At 34.3% G+C, this 11,921-nt stretch overlaps 1 long non-coding RNA gene across 1 annotated transcript; it reads left to right on the top strand.

Annotated features, from left to right (window-relative positions):
- Positions 1–10,490: 10,490 nt before the first annotated feature.
- Positions 10,491–11,887, top strand: LOC128558164 (uncharacterized). Its single transcript, XR_008371553.1, has 3 exons — positions 10,491–11,023; positions 11,371–11,436; positions 11,709–11,887. It is a non-coding gene; the product is annotated as an uncharacterized LOC128558164 (long non-coding RNA).
- Positions 11,888–11,921: the final 34 nt, after the last annotated feature.

Below are 11,921 nucleotides of genomic sequence, written 5' to 3' on the forward strand. Positions count from 1 at the left end.
CGTAAATTAAAAATTATCGAACTATAAAATAGAGAAAAGTGAAAACTTCACAGGTCGCTCAACACGACAAAAATGAAAATGTTGCAGGTTCGGTTTGATTGAGACTGTTCATGGACGGTAGTGGAAATGCATGCTACCGTCCACGCCCTCTAGCCCCGGGTTGAGCAGAACTCAACATTTACACATGCTAAAAGTACAAAAAGCAATTTAGAGTCATCCGCAGATGTATTCAAACGGCGGTGAACATGGAACCTTCAATGATACACGTGTTGAGACGTGTAATTCCATGAAGAGCGGCGTTTGGTCCTCATATAAAGTAAAGGGTTTGCCCCAAACGAGAAAACAGTGGGCAGAAATAAACAAACTGGAATTTAGGAAGGGGATCTGTGGTTATGGAGCCTGCGTATCACAGGAACTGTCAAAAGACAAAATTAAAAAGCAGGCACCATATCCAAGGGATGATTAAACAATACCCAAGGCTATGAAAGCGAGAGTATTGGAACCACCCAGGCCGAAATGGTCATGTTGAAAAACTAAACAGTACCAATAACACGACATAAAAGTCGTGCTGAACGATCTGAGAAGATCGAAATATAACAGCCCTGATAGAAAGTACGGGGAGACTTTTACGGTCGCCACACGGCACAAACAACGCTGCTGTGATAATAAAATAGAGAAAAGTGAAAACTTCACAGATCGCTCAACACGACAAAAATGAAAATGTTGCAGGCTCGGTTTGATTGAGCCTGTTCATGGACGGTAGTGGAAATGCATGCTACCGTCCACGCCCTCTAGCCCCGGGTTGAGCAGAACTCAACATTTACACATGCTAAAAGTACAAAAAGCAATTTAGAGTCATCCGTAGATGTATTCAAACGGTGGTGAACATGGAACCTTCCATGATACACGTGTTGAGGCGTGTAATTCCATGAAGAGTGGTGTTTGGTCCCCAGATAAAGTAAAGGGTATAAGCCTTGCGAATATATCTGATTTTACAGTAAGTAAAAGTAATGCGTAGAAGATATGTAATACGCAACCATTTGAATTAAACTTTAATCTAATGATAAATTAGAGACAAGTTATATATACAGTTTAAATAGACGACTAGGTGCACGATACACTGTACACCATGGCTTCCAGAATTTATTTCATTGTACTACACAATTAAAATTTCCATCAGAAAAAAAGAGAATGACAGTTACAGTTTCGATAACAGAAAGAAGAATAAAGAACTATGGATTTGTTTGATTAGGACAGCGGTCTTTTGATGTCTGTATTTGGATACTGCACAGTATCGAATAAACATTCATTCTACTGATTTTTTTCAAGCTTTTCAGATGTGTTGTAAATGATGTTATAAGTTCAATCCATGTTTTTAAATGTGCAGATTGTATATTTCATGTATATATTTTGTGGTTTCCAGTGGAAGTTTTGTCAACTTAACTTCTTTTTACCATTATGAATGTTTAACAAATCTGGCTAATAATATCTGTGAAACAAATTGCATTGAATCACGTGGCTTATAAAACTAAAATTACACGTGTTATCAAAAAGTCATGAATATACAAGACTTGGTACTAATGTGCATTTTCATTTACTTCTTTTATTATGTAATAGAGATGTTATGTTCTGCTCAAAATGACCTTTATAACAAAGGTCAACTCGTGTGATATATGGCATAGTGAAGTTCACGTAAGGGGATTACAGGTTACCACCATTGTACGTAGACATCTCTGTATTTCTTATATACAGCCTCATTTCCCGAAAGGTCTTTTTGATTCAGACGTATAAAACAATAGAAAACCGGGAAGGTGCCGAAGCACGAATGTCCTGCAACTGCTGTCGGTTCAAGCTTATTCAAACATCTGTGAATTCGACTGATGTAGCCCAAATGGCTGCGTATAGCATGTCTGGTTCTTCTTTTACCATAAAAAGCTAGAAACTTACCATAATGACTTAAATGTCAGTATGTAAAAAAAACAAAAACAAAGAAAACTGACAAACAAACTAAAACAGATAAAGAGCTTCAAATGATATAAAAGTGATTTTTATCCCTGAGCTACTGTGTGTTGTACTTCCGCACAATGAAATATATTCTTAAGGAATATGTAATGACTTACATCTTAACTGCGGAAAATGTCCATGCTCGTCTAATACAGTTGCATCAGGTATGGATAAAAATAGTAATCCAGCATCCAGCATATTCAGTTACAGCTGTTTATTTTGGCTGCACTGCTTGATTTAGAAAATAACCTAGTAGTTAGTTAACTTTTGAGGACTATTAACAGGAAACAATCATTTTTAGTGCCAACAGGCATGAATAATCATCTACCGAGGTTGAGGGAAGGAGCAAAATCAAAACACTTTTCAAATAATGAAACTTAATTAATAACTGAAGTTAGAAACTTTTGATTTTGCCTTGAATGGTGTTTGAAATACCCGTATAATATCAATCTATACATTACTTTTTTTGGGCATCGAAGCGTGACCACAGATTTACCATACCACAAATGTACGGTCAAAACGCTTATCCGAAACCGAAGAACAACTAGTTCCATGTCCTCCATACATTTTACGTAATTCAAGTCTGTTTAACTTTCAGAAGGTTTCTGAGATTCAACTTTATCAAAAAATGCACTGCTTAAGTACAAATTTGTCGTAATCTATATTTTATAACAAAAACAACGCGTATGAAAATGAGCATGCTTGCTTTGATCACATGACCAAAACAATTCTTCATCACGTGACCAAAAAAAACTATAAATAACCTACAAAAATAGTATAATACTTCAGCACCATCTGCGTAGATCTATTATCGGTATTAAAAACAAAGATTTTTGTAAACGTTTTAAATTAAAACTCAGTTCCTGCTAGAAAAGTTAATCGAAATTTAATTATTATAACAACACTAAAGTGCTTGTTTTGATCACATGATCAGAATACATCTAATTAGCACGGCGTGCGTTCTATTTTCGGATAAAACTGCACCCGTGCATCCGTTGAACTTTGTAGCATAGAAATTGGTTTATGGAAAGATATTTTGCATTAAATCAACAGAAGAAGTGTTATCCTAAATATTTTTCATAGAGAAAGATACGATCCTTTCACAATATTTACGTAAATAATTTTTATTTGCACGACTTAAGGTTTCGATGGAGGACTTGAGAAACAAAAATCAAACAACACCAAATCATAGAAAGAAAGAGTTGTTTGACATGAAAATTGAACAGCATGTAAAACATGTATATTACTTTACGAAACAAGTGTCGGTATACTGATATAAACATTGAATTCCGGAAAAGGGCTGCCTAAAGGGGCTCCACTTCCGGACAGTTAAACGCCTTTAAAAACTCACCATTTTCAAAGAACTGTTACACATGTTTGTTTTGATGCATTTGCAATAGCGTGCGAGTGGTGAAATTTCGAATAACAAGGTGGAACATAGTTTTCAGCAATTGTTTATCTTTTTTCTTTACAAATGGCATTCATTTTCAAAGGGAGACAACTTTTTCTCAAAGATTACTTAAAATAATCGGAAAAAGTTGTTTCCCTTTGAAAATGAATGCCATTTGTACTTAAAACAATCGGGAACAGTTGTCTCCTTTGAAAATGAATGCCATTTGTAAAGAAATAAAGATAAACAATTGCTGAAAACTGTGTTCCACCTTGTTATTCGAAATTTCACCACTCGCACGCTATTGCAAATGCATCAAAACGAACATGTGTAACAGTTCTTTGAAAATGGTGAGTTTTTAAAGGCGTTTAACTGTCCGGAAGTGGAGCCCCTTTAGGCAGCCCTTTTCCGGAATTCAATGTTTATATCAGTATACTGACACTTGTTTCGTAAAGTAATATACATGTTTTACATGCTGTTCAATTTTCATGTCAAACAACTCTTTCTTTCTATGATTTGGTGTTGTTTGATTTTTGTTTCTCAATGCCTCCATCGAAACCTTAAGAAAATAATTGCAGCCGTAACGGAGGGGGCGAAAAATTCGTACCTGTTTCCCGAAAATACGAACGTATGCACTTCAGTTTGATTTAACATTACATTCAAGCTGGTGTTTGTGATTGACATATTATTAAAGGGTATAATTAATTTGAATGAAACATTATTTTTAACAAATTCGCCTTTTAATCGCCGGTAGATTTGCTGTGTTTTCGTCCCCAAATATTCACGTTCTGGCGTACGATTTCTTCGCGGATAATTATACAATTGCGAGATTCGGAAGACTGCAATGAAATCATTTGAGGTCATTCAAGTTAGAAAAATTTCAATTTTCAATATTTTAATTTGAACAATAAAATTCGTAAAAAGATCCTTTGGAAGCATAGAATGCAACCAGGAAGAATGATAGCAGACTCGGTTTGACTGAGTCTGTTCATGTGAGGTAATGAAATGTGCAACACTTCTTACGCCCCCTAGCACCGGCTTAAGCAGAACTCTATTACACATATGTTGAATGTATTCCATGATCCCAAAGGACAGAAAATATAACAATAATAAAACATGCATATTGTCATGATTATGAGGCATATTATATTAATCTACAGCTGAAAAATGACTGAATGCAACCCGCAGATCATGATGTGTGCTGATATTGGAGATAGTAGGAGTTGTTTTGGTTGTTTTAAAATTGAATGAAACGTTTAATTTCATTGTAAATATTCTTTTATGGTGGCTTTTAGTTTAAGAACCATTCTGAAGTGTCTTTTATCTATGTCATTTATGTATAATGTATTCATAGCCTGCTTTTACCAAGATGAGATATCATTTGAAACAAAATAAAATGATTAAAAAAAAAGTCACCTGTCAATGTCACAGTACCCAGAACATGGAAACCCGTTTCTGACCAATAACTTGAGGATTACTTGACCCAGAATGTTGAAACTTCATAGGATGATTGGACATGTAGAGTAGATGGCCCCTATTGATTTTTTAATCACTTGATCAAAAGTTAAGGTCACAGGAACCAGAACTTTGATAACAGTTTCCAACCAATAACTTCAGAATCATTTGACCCAGAACCTTCAATCACGATGATAGGAATTACAAAGTCGATGACCCTTAATGTTCTGGGGTAACTTGACTTAAGGAAAAGGTCACAGAGTAAATGACCCTTAATGTTTCTGGGGTAATTTTACTTAAAGGAAAGGTCACAGAGGCCTGAAGATGGAAAAACTCTTTCTGGATCAATAACTTGATAATCACGACCCAGAATGTTGAAACTTCATAGGATAATAGGACATGCAGAGTAGATGACCCCTTTTGATTTTGGACTCACTCGATCAAAGATCAAGGTCACAGGGGCCTGAATATGGAAACGGTTTACTTGAGAACCTTTTGACCCAGACATTTGTAACTTCTTAGGGTGATTGGACGTCCAAAGTAGATGATCTCTGTTGCAGCCAAATATTAGTGTCTCTTTGTCTTTCGCTCCTATCCTCTATTGACTTCTGGCCTATTACGACTATGCATTGGCGGACTAGGGAGACATGGGCATCTTCTTATTTGAATTTTAATTGCCCTCTTTCGAAGCAGGAGGGGTATATTGTAAATATTAATGTTTGATGATGGATGTTGGTCGGTCTGTATAAAAATCAGTTTCCGGATAATAACTGGAGAACGCTTGGGCCTAGGATCATGAGATCGTGAGATTTGTCATGACCAGCAAATTACCCCTATTTCTTTTGAGTTCAGCAGGTCAAAGGATAATATCACATTGACAATAGAACTATTTTGCCAGAAAACTAGATTATGCGTTGGTCTAAGATCACATTTGATACGGAGGTCATTTAAGACTGGTAAATGACCAATGATTATTGATTTAAGATCAATACGTTAAATGTCCAGTAGGCAGTGACCAAATGATTTCTGTTCCTTGTCAGTTAATTCATGCAAGTGTTCTACAAGCTCTTGTTATAACTAGAATCTCCAAACATCACTTAATTATCAATTAGTCCTTGACGTTTGCTTACATTTACTGTTATTCCCCTTGTTCTAGTAAAGGCAGGGTGTTTCCCATTGATTTGTTAAAAAATATTTATAATTCAAGAAATATTTTGAGCAAAATTAACCAAACCTCACAAAATTTTCAATAAGCATATGAGCTTTGCTAATATATTATTTTATCCCCTTTGACAGTGTAAAAGCAGAGTTTTACCCCTTGATTTGGTAAAAGAAAGGTTGAAAATGCTTATTAATCAAAAGTAGTTTAACTAGACTCACCAAACTTAAGCTAACTGTTCATGCCCATTACCAGAAGCTGTCAGCCGCTGCCCACATCAGTCCTCTCAGTACTTTGATTATTTGATGTCACCAAAACAAATAGGTCGATCCTGAACAATTTAAACATAATATCGGTATTTAAAACCTTGAAATCGTGGACTTAGACAGAAAGGAGTTAGTGAAAATTGTAGAAGTAACGACTGAAGCTGGTTCCATTTAAATTTATTGAATTGTGAAATATTTGAAGCAGATTAAATTTATTTCGTGGAATTTATGGTCTCGTTTATATATTTAGTTTACTATTGAAAAGAATCAGGTAACTTTATCAAGCAGTTTTTATTATTATTTCTTCGTAACCTTGATTTTTCACTTTCTATCATTTTTTTCTTTTGTTGTTTTCTTGTTGTTTACACTATTTTCTTGTTTATTACGAATGAGTTACATCAGAAATCAAACCATAATCTATAGATTTAAATTATATTCAAGTGCACAGTCTTCTTAAAGTAATTATTTTGCAACTTCCTATTTTACAGAAATTTTGAGACCATTTTTTATTAATAAGTGTTCTAAAATTTCTTTGCTATCTTGAATATTCCTGATAAAATGTATTCGTAAATATGAAGTTACCATTTAAAGATTTGTCTGTTTACAAATACAAGACTACCGTCCGAAAAAAAATGTATGTGTGATGCAATTGAATGATTATAAAAATTTGCATGAAATGCAAATATGAGATTGTTTTATAAATAAGATTTGCTAGGTTAACAATTTTACTGTTTTGGGTTAATTTCGCATTTCATTTTAATTTATTTCTACCAGGCCAAACACAATAATGTCATGGTAAGCATGGTTTTCTCAAGTCATTATTTTAAATTACAAATTAATAAGAAGTGATACTCCGATTCATCTTGATTCTTATTTCGTTTGTTACACAAACATTGATTTCGCTCAATATTTCTAAATCTACGCTTAAACTTGATACAATATGATACCATTTTTCACATTATTTATTCAAGCTATTTTTCGCGAATGCATTCAATGTTATTATAAATTAAAAGGGTACTTAGTTTTTGTTGCAATGTTGATAACACTTTATATAGCGCTGCTAAGTATATTTTTCATTTTTCCATTATTTCATTATTTGATTACCTTATGGAAACTGCATTTTTCTGACCCGTATATTAGTATCGCCCAAATAATACTGTCAAATAATTTTGACCGCATTTCATTTTCTTCTTTTAAATATGATAATACGCTATCTTAGTTCGGTACAAAATAACAAACAATATAAGGTACTTTTCCCAAAACACAGTTTTCGGACTGGCCGTCAAAAGATATGTTATATAGACCCATAATTACAATTTGGTTTTCTATGATGCAACTTTAAAGTGGCTCCTCAAAGAATAAATTGATTTACTTTTATACCTGTATTTTCTATTCATTTTCATAAGAAAAGAAAATTGTCCTACATTTTATTATATTCAAAGTAAAACGCCTTTCATAATTGATCAATATATCTAACAATCATAGCAACTGTCGTTTCAGACGTTTGCACTTCAACATGTACTGAGATATAATAATCTTTACTTACGTTCAGCAGTGGGAGTGGCAAATATTTGTTTGCTCTTGAAGTTTTGAAGCTCTTCACTGATATATTTTTACTATGAAATATATTTTTAAATTATCTTTTTTTTGGTTTAAGCAAACATGGAGACATCTATAATACTGAATTTTAAATCAATATTTCAAAACAACCTCCTTCACGTCTTAGGTGTAACTTGGAATTTAGATAGCTGTAATTATAATGTTTATTTGTATCATAGCTCGGTGTTTTTTCTTAACAAATTTAGTGCATGTAAATCGTATACACTGAGCGCAGGGTGCGGTAACTAAAAGTGTGCAGGTATTAAATACCCGCACGCTAGTTACCGCACTGTTGGATAGGAAAGTATGCCAGCGTGTATGTGCGCGTCTCTAACAGCAGACAGCAAAGTGCATTTATTGATTTTCTGCGCTCGCATTGGTTTATTTTACCTGAGCTTTACACAATTGTAAATCGAGGATTTTAAGTACTCACTGAACTGCTGTATATGGCAATGTGGAACGCCTACTGAACTACCATATATGGATGGCTATGATACAAAACAGAAAGAACATTAAAACTCTCGGGTAAACGATTTATATTCGGGGGCTACGCCCCCTCGTACAAATCGTTTACCCTCGAGTTTCAATACTCTTTCTATTACTTAGCGCCACAGGGAATTATATTTCTTGTAACTGGACGACCAGGATCAAGAAATTATTTAAATTAAGTTTTAGCATTTATTTTCTTTTCGCTGAAACTATTTTGCGTTGACTTCTATTGTTACTGCAATATGATTAAAAACATGTAGTTTACATATCATGTTTATAAATTATTTTAATTCAGTTACTTGTCAAACTCTATCAATTGATCCACTGAGCAGATCGGTGACGATATGAATATACCTGTTGATTGGTAACTTAAAATATTAATTGATTGTTTTCAAAATCAAGTATGATTTTCTTGAAACATAAATATTTGTGCACATGGCTTTCCTGATAGTTTGTCAATAAAAGTAGCTGTGTATGAAGTACACTATAACTGACGCAAAGAATTTCAGTGTTTTGACGTATACAAAAATTGTATTGGTATTATGTAATGCCTTAAGAAGTACTTACTACGTTTGCTTTTCAGCGTGTTTCATAAAGCAAAGGCATTATATCAACGAACGCGTGATCAAATACACGTTTGGTCAGAATGCAGTTTGCTGTCTATAAAGTGTCATTTTCCAGTTACCCGCGGTGTCAGTATGCTCATAAGCATTTAAAGCAACTATCTGATCGATATAAATATCTCACAGAGGAAGAGCTACCTGGGGAATTTAATTCTGTATCAACTGGCACGTCACGCAGAATAGATAACGACAATCCTGAATTCCATATATGTTTACCAAATCTAAATACTTCAGGCAAAGGCAGCATTTTAGAAATAAAAGATGTACTCAAAAGAAACGAAGGATGGCATTTCATTGAGACAATCAACTGCGAAAAAGACATTGACTACTCAAAAGCATATCTAAAGGAAAAGTATTTGATACTGATAATCACGGGAAGCGTCAATATGGATGATGTTCCACAACGAGATAATGTACAAACAATTGTAGTAGCCGAAGACATAAAGGACAGAGACAAGGCGCTGGAATGTCAGAAAGTTTCCCAAAACCTGCATATGTCTTTGAAGGACGATATCAGCGATCAAGTTAGCAACTTGATGGAACAAAATATATTCAAAGCATTTGAAATGAAAATTATGTGTGAACACCTTTTAAGAATCTTAAATAGTATACCAAAAGTTGACACCAGGCAGGTAAAGAGTAAAGTTTCCAACGTTGGAGACCAAAAATCTCAGATTCTCAACAAATGTAAGAAAACTTTTTTGAATTACTGATACCCACGCAGCTATCAAAACTATATGAACGAAAAGTTGATAATTAGAAGTAAACTCCACTAAGTTACCAAGTTTTATTTTAACTTGAAGGACTTGAGTTTCAAAAATTGCATGTTCTCATTTTTCTCTTCTCAAATGGAATATAATTATTTTTTTGCCATAATTGCCACGTTCATTTGTAACCCTGATAGTCCTATTAACTTTTTGGCAATACGATACATAGTCGATTTGATTTCAAGGTAACTGTGTCATAACTGGATAATTTTCTGCCACGGGTCAAGTAGTAAATAGCAACAAAATTAAAATAAAAACTTTAAAGGTTATTTCAAAAAGTAAAAAGCGCTAAATAAAAATGTTTTAAGACTGTTTCCACTGTTTTGTTTGTTTTTGGTTTAACGCCGTTTTCCAACCGTATTTCAGTTAAGTTACGGCGGGCAGTTAACCAGTGTTCCTGGATTGTATACCAGTACAAACCTGTTCTCCGATAGTAACTGCCAACTTCCCCACATGAATCAGAGGTGGAGGACGAATGATTTCAGACACTATGTCTTTCATCAAACCGTCACAGAGAACATACGGCCCGCCCGAGGATCGGACTCTGAAGCCTGCGATTCGAAGATCGGTGTTCTCCCTATTGAGCTACGCGGGCGGGTTGCACCAACCTGTAGATAACAATGACAACCCTGCTCATACTCACATGTACATAAATGTATACATTTTCACAGCGTGATTAACATAAAATGCAAGGGTTACTTTCTGTGCTTTATTTTCATATTGACATATAAGACAAAGTCATTAATGCATTCATATTTGGTCATGTGGGTAAAAGTAAACAAGTCATGTAATTGCTTAAAATAAACCAATACGTACACATATTCCACTTTCTTGTAATCAAATTCACACCAAACTTTTTTTTATTTTCGTCTCTTCTTTGCACCAGATTAGTTACTGATGTAAGTACATACTGCTGTAACAAACAGCAATACTGTATATCACATGCAGAGACATTCATTGCATTCGAATCACTTTCTGTGAATTTAAAACCAAACTCCTCTTTATATCAGAAAGCGATCTAGCTGGCTCGCTGTTCAGGTGAGAGGTTCTACCAAGTTGCCCGGAGGGGTACCAAGAAAAACTGTAAAGTCACCATGTAACCTATTATTGTGCTGATGTGACGTTAAATCTAACAAGAATAAACAAATACAATGAGGGATAAAAACGTAAATTTCGCAACGAGATAAATAACATTCTGCCAATCTATTATCTTGTTGTTTTAGATTCATCTCAGAAGAGATCCAAGTCGGCTGGAAATATCTCACCACGAGGTATGTGCACTTTTTTGTACACGTAATAAACAAAACAAAAGATACTAAATTTATCAATTTAGCCTGTACCGTAGCTCTATAGGTAGACATCGTTGTTATTGTTCAATCTAGATACCTTGGGTGTAACACGTGTATGTTTCCGCTGGTTAGAAATATGTTCGATGAGACTTTTAAATGCATGAGAATCTTCATGAAACATTCCATGTAAAGGGACGCTACCAGAGTAAGTGGTATTGGCTTTCAATTTCACAATTTGTTTAGATATTGACTGGTTTATTTTTTGGAACAATTATGGTGATGGCGCCAAAGGTCGGCATATCTACTGTTTCATGGTATTTCTATTTTAGCTGATGTATCAATAAGAGCAACATCTATCAAGCGAGCAATGTCAGCTCAAGACCGTTGTTTAGATGGTATGTAATTCCTTGAACATTTCATGATTACAAATATTTCACATGAAAAATTATGTCCACTAGATCAATACATGCAACATTAAGATTAGTTTAAATATTATGGCATAATTATGTAAATGTTATGGAACGTCTTTTTGCAGATAATACATGTAAACTATATCCAAAATTTACAAAGAAGAAAAGAAACTAATGTAGTCTTCTATACTTTGAACATCACTAATATATTGACACGTTGAAACGTTGCCAAGTATGCTACTGATTTTTTATTATAGATTTTATTGCGGAAATGAGTGAGCTTGATCTTCAGCAAGGGCGATTAACAACGGATGAAATTTCACCTATACCAAAGGAAAAGCATACTGTTATAAAGCAGCCATATACAATCATAAAAAGATCGTCCGAGAAAGAAAATGTTTCTCATAGTATGAACGGAGGGGGAAAAGTGCTTCAGAAACATTTACCTGGTAATTTTAGCGCTTATAAGA

This window comes from Mercenaria mercenaria, chromosome 6 (genome assembly GCF_021730395.1).
Source record: "Mercenaria mercenaria strain notata chromosome 6, MADL_Memer_1, whole genome shotgun sequence".
In the NCBI taxonomy this organism is placed as follows: Eukaryota; Metazoa; Mollusca; class Bivalvia; order Venerida; family Veneridae; genus Mercenaria; species Mercenaria mercenaria.